The following is a 13055-nucleotide window of genomic DNA, read 5'->3' as shown; positions in this document are numbered from 1 at the left end:
CCTCCAAATCTTCACTAAGGAGTTTTTGGGCCAGGCCCGGAAGCTCTCTCCTATAATCCTACCACTTTGAGAGGCCGAGACAAGAGGATCCCTTGAGCTTCGTGGTTAAAGATCAGTCTGGGCAATATAGGGAGACCCCCATCTCTACAAGAATAAATTTTTTAAAGTTAGCCAGGTATTGTGGCTGATGCCTATAGCCCCAGCGACTCAGGAGGCTGAGGTGGGAGGATCATTTGAACCCGGGAGATTGAGACTGCAGTGAACTGTGATTGTACCACTGGGTGACAAAGCAAGACGCTGTCTCAAAAACAAACAAACAAACAAACAAATAAATAAATAAATAAATAAATAGTCTTCCTGCCTTCTGCTGAATCTGCTGTGGTTTCACAGAGTAAGCAGATTCGGATCTGAGGCCAGTCCTCATCTCCATCCACACTCGGGGCTTCCTCCAGGGTCTAGGGCCCTAAAGATCTGCTCCCTGAGGATAGACTTCTAGTTCAAGCTCAAAAAAATACCCTCCTAAGGAGTCCTGCTTTTCTATTTTTCATCCTTGATGAAGTGGTTGGTGCTGGGCACACTGTCTATTATCAATAAATATAGAATCCTTTGAGACCTAGGCCTTAGGTCAGTTTTTCCTACCAGGTAAAACCTCTAGCCTCAAGGTTTTGGCAGGTGATAACTGCCTGGAAAAGTGGCCCACTGGATGCTGTGACATTCCGATCACCACTGCATAAGAACATCTTAAGAAGCAGCCGGCTCTGCAGGACCCCACATGGCAATCCGTGGCCAGCCTCCCCCTGACCACCTCCCAGACTGGCCTCTCAGTGCCAGGGCCCGGCCTCCACTGGAGGGCAGTGGCATCTGGTTCTGCTTTGCTTGGGAAAACAGCTCTGCTTACAAATATTTGGCCTGTGGAGCTTCTTTCCCCACTCGGCCTCAGCTTGTGCCTGAAAATGAAGCCTTTCTGTAAGGGACCCAGAGACAAGGCTGGAGGCCGCGCAAGGGGGAAGCCTCTGTCTAATTCAGCATTTTCCCTAATGGAGACTGCACCACCAGCCCAGCAGGGTGGAGAGGGGTCTGGAGCCTGGAAGTGGGTGGTGTTTCTGGATAGGAGGGCTGAGCTGGCTGTGGCCCACTGACTGCCAGCCACACTGAGACCCAGCACCAGCCCCAATGGCACCACACAAGAGGGCCTCCGACTCCCTTCTCCCCACCCAGGTCCTCCCCTCCTCCCTCCCTCTTTCACTCCCTCCCTCCCTCCTGGCTCTGGCAGCCATCTTGGCCCTCGTTGCAGCCCTCGGGCCTGGAAAGCGGACGACCTGGGAGGAAGGATCTGGCAGGATGAGGCCAGCAGGGCTCTCCCAGAGAGGAGGGCCAGGTGGAACTGGACAGAGGGGCTCTCAGCCAGGCATCTCCCCCTGAGAACTCACAGACAATAGGCAAAGCCGCTCAGAGTTGCCAAGAGCCATGATTCATTCACTTATCAATTAGTAAGTTCCTACTCAGTGCCAGCTCTGGGCAAAGATCTGGGGTACCATGGTGAGCAAAAGTGGGCACGCTGTGTCCAGAATACCCAGCCCTCAGCTCCTCCCAGCACGACTCCTTCCTAACATCTGGGTATCACTCTTAATTTCAGCTCATTAGGGAAGATTCCCCTGGCCACTTGTCTTAAGTCACACCTCCTTATCGCCCACTTTCTATCCCTTTATTTTATCTTTGTGGATAGCATTTCTGACAATTTGAAATTCTCGTCTATTTATCTGTTTGTTAGTTGCCTAGTGTGCAAATTCCAGGAAGGCAAGAACCTGTCTTATTTATCATTGTATTTCCAGCATATAACAATGACCAGATAAAGTTTTCTTAAATGAATGAATTAATATTATTACTGTTAATACAAAATTTATTTGGAAATGCCCCAAATGTCACCTGTGCAGCCATGTTTGATTTCCCAGAGCGTTTCATGCCTAGGTCTACTGGCCCGTTAAACTGATTTCCGGTGAGTGCGTCCAGGGCCTCTGAGGGGGAGCGGTAGGGTTTTTCTGAGAGAATGGTTGGGCCCTGTTGCCTTAGTGGCCTGGAAACTCTGCTCAGGAACAGTCTGGCACGGGAGAGGAGCCTCTACTCCCTACCGTGTGGCTGACAGGCCAGAGAGCAAGAGGTCAGGGCCAAAACCTAAACACCATTTTCAAAAGAGGGAGAAAATTCAACCGTTGACCGCAATGTAATGAAATGAGAGAGCCACCCAGCAAAAAGTTGCATGTTAAACCCAAAGGTCCTCCAAGGCCTGGGCATACCAACCCAGCATGTGGTCGCTGCCCTGTAACTCATCTCCTCACTCTGTACTTGGAGCTCTGCCCTGGGGGTTCAGTATTCTGGGGCTGCCTGGAAAGCTGGGAGTCCCTGGCCTCCAGGGGTGGATGAATCAAAGGAGATGAAGAAAGAGGAGAGAAATCCTGCTGTTAATCTGGGCTTGAGATTCAGAAGCTATTCTGGAGCTTTGAATAAAGAGTAGGTTTCTACTGAGTTAACCCATTTTATTATAGTGGCTCTGAGCGATGGTCTCCGGAGCCATCGGGTTCAAATCTTGTTTCTACCAACTAAAAGCAACTTGACCTTGGGCAAGTCACTCTACTGTTCTGTGCCTTAGTTTCTTCACCTGTAAAATGGGGATAATGGTGGTAACTACCTTGAAAACTGTCTTGAGTATTGAGCGAGACAATGTCTATAAAGTAATTAGGACAGCGCCCGATTCAATGTTTGTCTTTATTACTATCCTTCATCCAGACTGATTGATTTTCCATAATACTGCATCAGAGTGTAAATCATGATAATATTACATCTCAAGGAATTGAAGATTGATTTTACTTTGTTGCCAATTGAAAAGGCAATACTTCTAGATTCTTGTGAATTAAGCTGAAAGTTTTGAGTTCTAACATAGTTTACAAGAAAGAAAACATATGTGGCAGGACAGGCCAGCCAGAGCTCAGGCCTTGCTCTGGGCCTTTAACCTCTCCCATTCCAGTCTTTGCTGGAGAATAATCTTTCTGAAACATGGATCTTAAAGGCTGGAAAGACTAAGATAATTAAAAACTATTGTAAACAATAAAACAGTTTGGTATATATCTAGTTACAAAATAAATATCGGAAAATCAGTGGCATTTTTAAAGTGCAACAAGAAGTACTATGATGAAAATAAGGAGTCTGATCACAAAGGCAGCAACAACAACAGCAAAATAAAATATCTTGGAATAAGTTTGATAAGAAATGTGCACGTTCATATAAAAAATTAGGCTGAGCATGGTGTCTCACAACTGTAATCCCAGCACTTTGGGAGGCTGAAGTGGGAGGAATGCTTGAGCTCAGGAGTTTAAGACCAGCCTGGGCAACATGGTGAAACCCATGTCTACAAAAATATACCAAAAAATTAGCTGGGCAGGGTGGTACATGCTTGTAGTCCCAGCTGTTTGGGAGGTTGAGATGGAAGGATTCTTTGAGCCCGCGAGGTGGAAGTTGCAGTGAGCTCAGACCACACCACTGAACTCCAGCCTGGGCGACAGAGCAAGACCATCTCAAAAAAATAAAAAATTATATTATTCCTGGGAAGTACAGAGAGGAGAACTTGAGCAGATAGAGATACATCTTGTTGTCTAGGAGGACTCAAAATTATACAAATATCAATTCTTATAAAACTTATTGAAAAATTTAACCCAATTCCAACCAAAATTCCAATGTAGTTACTTTTGGAACTTGACAGTGTGGTTCTAAATTTTATCTGGAATAATAAATATGAGAGAATAAATATCTGGGAAAAATAAGAAAAGAAGAAGTTGTACTAGCAGATACTGAAACGTATTTTAAGGATATAATAATATAGATTATTTAACATGGGATCAAAAATAGATTGGTCAATAGAATACAGTAGAAAGTCCACATTAATACAAGAGTTTACTTAGTACACTAGAAGAGAAACTTCTCATCAGAGAAATTCAGGTGTCACACTAGTGATGTTTTAGAGTCCAGTCTGGTCCTGGTCTAGGGCATTCCAGGACATTTCTTTTAATGTAAAGGACAGATTATTGCCTCTCAACTTCTCACCACTAAGACTGAAGTACAATGACTGGTAGGCCTCTTCAGGTGCTAGAAGCAGAGTATTTCATGTACATTCCAACTTATATGTCAGGTGAAATGAAAAGCTGCCAGCTTTAAGGGGGACCAGCAGGAAAGCAGTGTACAGCAGATCCAGGCCGTAATGCAAGAAGCTCTGCTGCTTGGGCCATACAACCCAATAGACCCTATGGCATTGGAGCTCTCCATGGTGGGAAAAAATGCTGTGTAGATGTTATGGTAAACTTCAAAAGGAGAATCTCAATGTAGACCTCGGAAGTTCTGGAGCAAGCTCATACCATCTGCAGTGGAAAATAATACACGTTTCAAAAATAACTCCTGGAATGGTACTGTGCCCTCATAGAGATGGAGCACCTGACTATGGGACATCATGCAGCCAGAACTGCTCATCATTAGCTGGGATCAGTCACTACTGCAGAGCCATCAGATTGGGTGGGCCCAGTATGGCCAGAAAGCACAAATAAAACTGCACAAGCAAATCACACAGCTTCCCACATCATTGGCCTCTGTTACACTGGCATCCTCCTTTGGCTCTCATCTATGTCCATATGGCGGATCCCTTGTAACCAACTGACAGAGGAGCAAAAAAATTCACCCATGGGTTAGCTTGACTTGTGAGTGCAAGCTACAAATGGCCCATTACTGCATATGACCCCACTCAGGGCTAGTCCTGAAAAACAGTAATGAGGGAGATTCTCCCGGGGCCAGAGCTATGAGGACTGACCTGCTCATCCCTCTAGTGCAGAAAGAGAAGTGGCCCAAAGTTAGAATGTATATGGACTCATGGGCCATGGCAATTGGCTTGACTGGTTGTCTAGGAACCTGGAAGGAGAACATTTGGAAGATTAAGAACAAGAAGTTATTGGGGGCGGGTGGGGGGGGAACACGTGGATGGATTTAAAAGAATGGGCATCAAGTCTGAAAATCTTCCTGTTGACCCAGTGACCATCAGAGAGCATCTCCCTCAGAAGAGGCACTAAACAGTGATGCAGACAGAATAACTCTGCCAGGTGATGCCAGCCAACCTGTTATCAGTCACCCGAGGACTGCATAATTAGCACCTGAATGGAGTGGCCACAGTGGCAGGGATGGAGGCCACACATGGGAGAGATCCCATCATCAGGACTGATCTAGCTATTGCTAAATATCCAACCTGCCAGCAATGTGATCCATGCTAGGCCCTTGATATGGCCTCTTCCCTCAAAGAGACCAAAAAAGCCACTCAGTGGCAAGTGATGGCATTGGCTTCCTTCCACCCCAGAATGAGCAGACTTTTATCTCGACTGGAATTGACACATATTCGAGGTGTGAGTTTACCCTTTCTGCCCACGGGGCTTCAGCCAATACCATCACCCAAGGTTTACAGTGTGTTCATCCATCCACACAGGAGCCTGCATAACATTGCATAGGACCAAGAGACTTACTTTAGAGAAAGGAGGTGCAACTCCCTTCCTTCATCTTCAAAGTGGATCACTCCAACTCAAAAAGAAAATAATCACACATAAAATATTTTGAAGAAAACACACAAAATAAAATACCTTTGCATGGCACGTCAGGAACTGCATAAGATTTCTTCACATAACTTCATAAAATCTCACCTCTAGCTACCGTCCTCTCCTTTTCTGTTATTCTCTAGGTATTTTGTGTTTTGGCTACCATCTTGTTTAAATCCATGTGTATTCAACAAAATCTGCCTAGTCCTTTTGCTAATCATATACTTTTTGGTATCTATCACTAGATAATAAGCCTTTTGACAGCAGGGCCAGTTACTCTCAAATTTGACATAAATTCAGAATAGTTTTCTTGCAAATAAACCTGAGGTCAAATCATGAACACTTGTGTAGTTATATGATGTTAAGCAGGTAATTTAACTTTTCTTTGTCTCATCCTGCACATTTATAAAATGGGGATTATAATGCCCGAAGGAAAGTCTCATTAGAAAAATTAAATTGGGCTGGGCGCAGTGGCTCATGCCTCTAATACCAGCACTTTGGGAGGCTGAGGAGGGCAGATCACTTGAGGTCAGGAATTTGAGACCAGTGTGGCCAACATGGCGAAACTCCGTCTCTACTAAAAGTATAAAAATCAGCTGGGTGTAGTGGTATTCACCTGTAATCCCGGCTACTGGGGAAGCCGAGGCAGGAGAATCCCTTGAACCCAGGAGGCAGAAGTTGCAGTGAGCCGAGATCACGCCACTACACTCCAGCCTGGGTGACAGAGTGAGACTCCATCTGAAAAAAAAAGAGAAAAGGAAAAAAAAAGAATACTTAAATTGTATCATTAATTTTATAATTTTTATTATTGTTTTCTTAACTTTGTATTCATTCCCTGCCATCATGGCACTGAATTCAGCACTCTGCTCAGACACACAATAAATATTTTTTGACAAAAATAAAAAACAAAACTACAAAGTGCATCACTCCAACCATTTCTTCCATCGTCACATTTCCTCTCTGACTTGGACCTTCCTGGCTTCTCTTATAAGGATCCTTGTGATTCCATTGGGCCTATCCAGATAATCCCAGATAATATCCTATCTCAAAATCCTTAACTTAATCACGTCTTCACATTTCCTTTTGCCATGTAAGGCAACATATTCCCAGGTTCCAGGGCATTAAGATGTGACCATCTCTGGCGGAGGGGGCACGTTTCTGTCTACCACGGGTGTTAACCCCTCACAGCCACAGCAATCATGACAACTGGGCACAAAGCCCTCCCTGTGGCTCTTTCACACATTAACATTGGAAATCTAGTGAGCTGGTCAGCCTGATCTTGGCTAGGGCAGAAGGCAGAGCAAAGGCATGTCTGATGTAGAGCTGTAGACGGGCTAATGACTTGGCAAGAGCTGAGGAGTGGTGATGGTGGTGATGCTGGGCAGGGAGACCAGCCCAGGGTCTCTGCATAGGGGGTGATGGAGCATGGGCAATACAGAGGTTGGCGAGACAGCTGTGGTGTTGGTCAGACAGCACCAACAGGTAGCCTTCCAGGACAAGTTCAGAAATGGACCCCACCCATCTTACCAGAACACTTAGCAGCGCACAGAAGAAACCACTGCTTCTGAGAGCCAGCTCTGCAGCTAGAGGTCATCTCTCAGGGCCTCACTCCTCAGCTGGAAAATGCAGGTGATAAGAAGGATGCCTCCCTCATAGTGTTACCATGAGCATCCATGAACGATGGGTGAAAAGGGCATCACATGGTGCCAGGTGTATGGTGTATGGTAGGCGCTCAGGGAGTGCTGGCCACTGAGGCAGAGGTGGCCATCTGTGCACAAAAGGTGTATGCTCCCCAGCTGAGTCATTGCTGGAAAACAGCAGCCCAGCCAAGGACTATATTTCCTGGCCCCCCTTGCCTCTGTGTGTGGTCATGTGACTGGTTCTGCATCCAGTAGAATGTGACCAGAGTAATAAGCCCCTTCCAGGCTAGGCTCATTAGATGCCTGCTGTGGTCCTCCACATCCTCTCTCTTCGCCTAGCTGCCAGCTAAATGCTGATGCCCAGGCGGACTGTTGAAGCGAGAAGGTAAAGACAGCAGAGCCTCCGTCAGCCTAGGACGTGAGTACATCTCCCCGGTATTCCACTGCCATTCAGACTTCATGTGAATGAGAAATAAAGTTCTATTGTGTTCAGCCACTAAGATCTTGGGATTTCCTCTATTCATAACATCAACTAACTTTACCTTAACTGATAGAATTGTCAATAATTCTTAGCTATCTGATCATTTGAGAGCCCGGCCCAAGAAATAAAATTGGCTTGAGGCTCAGAGAAGAGGCTTGGGAAATCTGAAAATGGAAGAATGGGGCATTGCATTGACTCTAACCCTGAGGTCCCAGGGCTGACCCTTGTTGGGACAGTGTGAGGTGTACGGACTAAATGTTGCAACCTGGATCAAAGGACCATTAATAACAACAACTACAAATCATTAAGCACTTCCTGTGTGCTGATGCCTTCTTTGCTTTATGTCACTGAGCCTTAAGAAACAGGTACCAAGATTATTCTATTTACCAGGAGGAGCTACTATAAAAAGAGAGATAGGTGAGAGAGATTCCAAGTTTGGTTAAGGTTGCACAGCTGCAGAGCAGGGGAGCTGAGATGCAAGTCCAGGGTGCTTGATGCCAAGCTGCGCTCTCAACCTTTGCAGAGATTCCCTCCATTATAGGCTGCTGGGAGCTACGAGGATTGCAAGCTCATAAGGAGATTTTATTTTCAGCAATGACAAATTACCCAGGATTTGGCTACAGCCATCACATTCAGAGGCTCTAGAATCAGATTTGCGTAATAAGCAGAGGAGGTCCTCAGGAGAAGGGCCTAATTTATAATTCTGGGGCCAAGAAGTCTGCAAGCTTTGGGTTTGAAGACATATAAAGAGAGGTGACCTGCCTGCCTTTTCCTTCCCAATTTCTTCATCTGGCCAACATCACTAATGTTTCTGGCATTTTTATTCTTGGCTGTTTACCTCGAATGAAACAAAACAACAAAGTTTAGTTATTATATTTTAGATTTTGACATTTATGGGTTCACAGTTAAATAATCTTATAGCTATAAAGACAAGGGTGAACTCTCACTACAACTGTCAATGCCTTTGGGTCCCAGATCCCCTAGGACCCATTTGGAAGAGTCTATATTTCTTAAGCAAGCAGCCAGAAGGTTGCATATTAATATCTGCCTCCATTATTTCTTGCCACAATAATGCTGAGTAACAACCTCAAAGACTCAGAGGCACACAACAATAAACATAGATATGGCTCAAGAGTCTACGGAGTTTCACTGGTGTGGGCTGGGCTCAACTGACCTTGGCTGGACTGGCTCATGTATCTGCTGTCAGCTGTGGGTGGTCTGGGAAGCTCTGCTGATCTTGGCTGGGCTTATGCCCATGTCTGGAGTCTGCCAGCTCTTTGCTGATCTAGGATGCCCTCGTCTGAGATGACTGGCGGACTCAACTTTGCTGCACAAGTCTCATCCTCCAACAGGATAGCCCGGGCATATTCCCATGGCAGGTACAAAGGCTCAAGAGAGAAGTGAGAAAGGCACAGAAGCTTTTTAAAGCATGGGCTTGTGTCACATCTGCTAGCATCCCACTGGTCAAAGCAGGCCACATGTCTGAGTTGCAGAGGAAGGACACTAAAAAGTTACATAACAGACAGCAGGAACACAGACAGGGGCAGAGAACAAGGACAATGTTCTCCGCTGTTGATCTGCCACAATACCTACCATTTGCTGTGTATTTACTGAGAGCCAGAGACAGGGTGATACCCATGAGTATTAAAGATGATGTATGTAAAGGATCTGGCCCTTGAGAACCAGATTCAGAGCCTCAGAGACGTAAAGTAACTTTACAAAGGTCATACAGCTAGTAAACAGCAGCGCTGCCATTAGAATTACATGCTCGCTGACTCCCGTAGGTAATTTTTCTATACCAGCACATGACTTGGTTATTAATATTTTTATTACTAATTTTGAGGCTGCATCATACCATAACTGCCTAAATTTCTAAATTAGGCAGAAGATCCATCCAGAACGTTTGGGCCTTTGTGGGTTTGTTAGTGTAAACATTTTAAATACACAATTTTAATATAAGATGATGACTCTGAAATAACAACAGTAATATTAATAACTTATCAAGAATTTACCATATGACAAGCATTGTGCTAAAATTTTTACATATGTCCCATCTTATTTAGGCCTCTCAATTACCTTATAAGCCAGGTATCATTTTCCCCTCTCTTTTACAGATGAGTTCATAAGAGGCAGGTATGAGCTCTAACCCAGGTAGGATAATGATCAAGCTTAAGTTTCGAACCGTCTTACTAAATAGCTCCCCGTCTGTGTTATGAAATAGAATTTGACATGTTTGGGGTCACTTTGGGGGTGATCAGCCATGACCCCCCATGAACCTCTCCCTTTCTGCTTTCATCTGCTTCTCTCAGGTGTCTGATCTCCTCCGGCAGGATTAAACCAGGCATGAGGTGGGGTGAGGGCTTTGGGTGGAGGGGCGGCTTCCAACGTTGCAGCGGGGAAATTGTGCTGGGAAGTGGGGCGGGGCAGCGGGGGTTGCTTCTCATGGAGTGAACAGGCACTGGCCACTGGAACCTGGCTTCTTGGCAGTGCAGCCTCCAAGATGGATGGCCACGGCCTTCAGGGCTGGACAACCACTTCGCGGGCCTTTGATGCTGAAAGCAGAGCAAATGTGAGCCGGCCGCCTGGCCACAGCTGCCTCTCATTAGGGTCTGCTTCCTCCAGCCCAGGACAAGGTGGGCCCACGAGGTAAGCGGGGGCAAACACCATATGTGTCACCCCATCTGGCTGCAAAACCTTGCTCTTGACTTCTTGCCCCCAAACCCTCTTCTGAGCCCCCCACCCAACATCCCCCATGGTTCTTCAGGCCAGAATCTGAAGTCTGAACAGGTCTTCCCTCCCCATCATCACTACTTCCCCACATTCAAGCCATCAGCAAATCCCATCGGCTCTGTTTTCAAAATAATCTTCAGCCTAACTAGGCTTCTCATCTCCATTGATAGCACCTAAGTTACACTCAGTCTGGTTAAGGGCAGGAGCCTCTGGTTACAGGTCAAATTGTGCCCACCAATTAAATTTATATGTTCAAATCCGGTCCCCCTCAGCACCTTATTTGGAAATAGGGTCACTGCTGGTCTGATTACTTAACATGAGGTCATACTGGAGTAGTATAGACCCTGAATATTCGTATGTAAGGGGGAAATGTAGACACAGACGTGGACACAGGAGAATGCCTTGTAAAGATGAAGGTGGAGATGATGGTGATGCCAAAGAATGCCAAAGATTGTCAACAAACTACCAGAAGCTAGGTAAGAGATAGGAAATGAATTTTCCCTCCCAGGACTCAGAAGGAACCACCCCTGCTGACACCTTGATGTCAGATTTTTAACGGTGGGATGATAAAATTCTATTGTTTAAGCCTCCCAGTTGGACATGCTTTGTCACAGCAGCCCTAGGCAGTTGCAGCAGCACCCAGCTGGATTCTCCACCTCCTCTCGCCTCCCTCCCCATTTGACCCCACTCACATGGCACTCCACAGAAGACTGATACTTCAACAATTCCATTTTAGACCAAGTCATTCCCCTGCCTAGAATTGTATGCAAGCTTACCATGGCCTTGGGAGGTAAGCCAGGCCCTGGGAGACCTTGCTCCTTCCTTTCTTCCTCTTTCTCCCTAGCCCTCTGCCCTCTGCCTCCCCCAGCCTCCTTGTCCATCTTGAGCATGCCCCACCCTTCCAGCTAAGGGACTTTGCAAATACCGTGCCCTCACTCTCTTCCAAATCTTTGCACAATCACCTTGTCTAAAGAGCCAGGGAAGGGGCCGAGCGTGATGGCTCACACCTGTAACGAAATGAGGTCACATATTGACCCATTCAGTTTCAAATCCCAGCTCTGCCATGTCTCATACTGGATAATCTTGGGCACTTTGGGAGGCTGATGCCGGTGGATCACCTGAGGTCAGGAGTTTGAGACCAGCCTGGCCAACATGGTGAAATCCTGTCTCTACTAAAAATATTTAAAAAAATTAGCTGGGCATGGTGGTGGTCACCTGTAATCCCGACTACTTGGGAGGCTGAGGCAGGAGAATTGCTTGAACCCAGGAGATGAAAGTTGCAGTGAGCCAATAGAGTGCCACTACAATCCAGCCTGTGCGACACAGTGAGACATTCTGTCAAAAAAAAAAAAAAAAAAAAAAAAAAAAAAGCCAGGGAAACACTGAGGAGAAGGAAGAGGATAGAGAAGGGAGGGTGGGAAAGGACCCTGATGGAGACTGACCAGCCTGTGCCCAGCTCACAGCCTCTGAGGGGAGAGGACTGCTCACCAGGGATTTGAAGTTTTGAGGTGCAGAACCAGACTCTCACCCCAGCTCCTCTCTAGGGACTTGTGTAACCTCAGATAAGTCTCTGGTATGGTGATGTAGGCCTTGGCTTGTCCATCTGTAAAACGGATCAACATGTGACCTCATTTCATTCTCCCAACATCAGCGTGAGGTAGGTGATGTCTCAATAGATGCTGTTGGTGTCTTCATTTGTTAGAGGGGAAAACTGAGGCTGGGGGAGATGAAGCAACTTGCCCAAGATTATCCAGTATGCGACATGGCAGAGCTGGGATATGAAACTGAATCTCTCTGACTCCAGAATCCCATCTGTGGTCACTGGGCTACTACGGTGGTTCTGAGAAGCTGGGCCACTGACTGTCCACAACTGTAAAATGGGCAGATGATGGGACTTTGGGTGCATCTGTACAATGTAATTCCATGGAGATGATCCAGAAGACAAAGTGCATCTAGATACACTGTGAGGTGGAAAGCACCACACCCGCACAAGATGACGTGCACGTTGAATACACTGCGTGTCCTCTGTTCTTTGGCTTCAACAGGACAGAAATTCCAAAGCCACCCAATGGAAATCTCCAGTCTCTCCCCAAAGGCAATAGCCGCTACTCTTGGGGAGAGGGAGAAACAGCTGGCAGAGCCTCTGGAATTTTGCCAACGTGGAAATGATCCTATGGAACATAGGTTCCATAGTTTTTTTCAATTTATACCAGCTCTGAGGTTAAAAAAAAAAAAAAAGGAGGTTAATAAACAAAATCATAAGATCAATATGTTTGGAACAAAAAATTGCTTTGAAACAGTCCTAGTGTAGGTTGCATATTATTAATGGGAAGTCCCCAACTACAGTCACCTCCAAACAACAACTGCTGACCAATGTCCAGCTTCTTTAGGCGGCCTGGCTCAGGGCTAAGATTTTTATCCATCTACTCTCATTTAATGCTGAAACAACCCTGTGAGGGTTCATATGGGGAGCGGTTCCCTTACCCATTCTGTAGGCAGAGAAACTGAGCTTCGGTGATAGGGAGTCCTTGGCCAGTCAGTGGCTGAGCTGGAGATTTCAGCCAGATCTGTGGATCGCAGAGCCTG

Source organism: Macaca nemestrina, chromosome 12 (assembly GCF_043159975.1).
Source record: "Macaca nemestrina isolate mMacNem1 chromosome 12, mMacNem.hap1, whole genome shotgun sequence".
Lineage (NCBI taxonomy): Eukaryota > Metazoa > Chordata > Mammalia > Primates > Cercopithecidae > Macaca > Macaca nemestrina.
The sequence above is the reverse complement of the archived record's forward strand: the minus strand, read 5'-3'. Positions refer to the sequence as shown.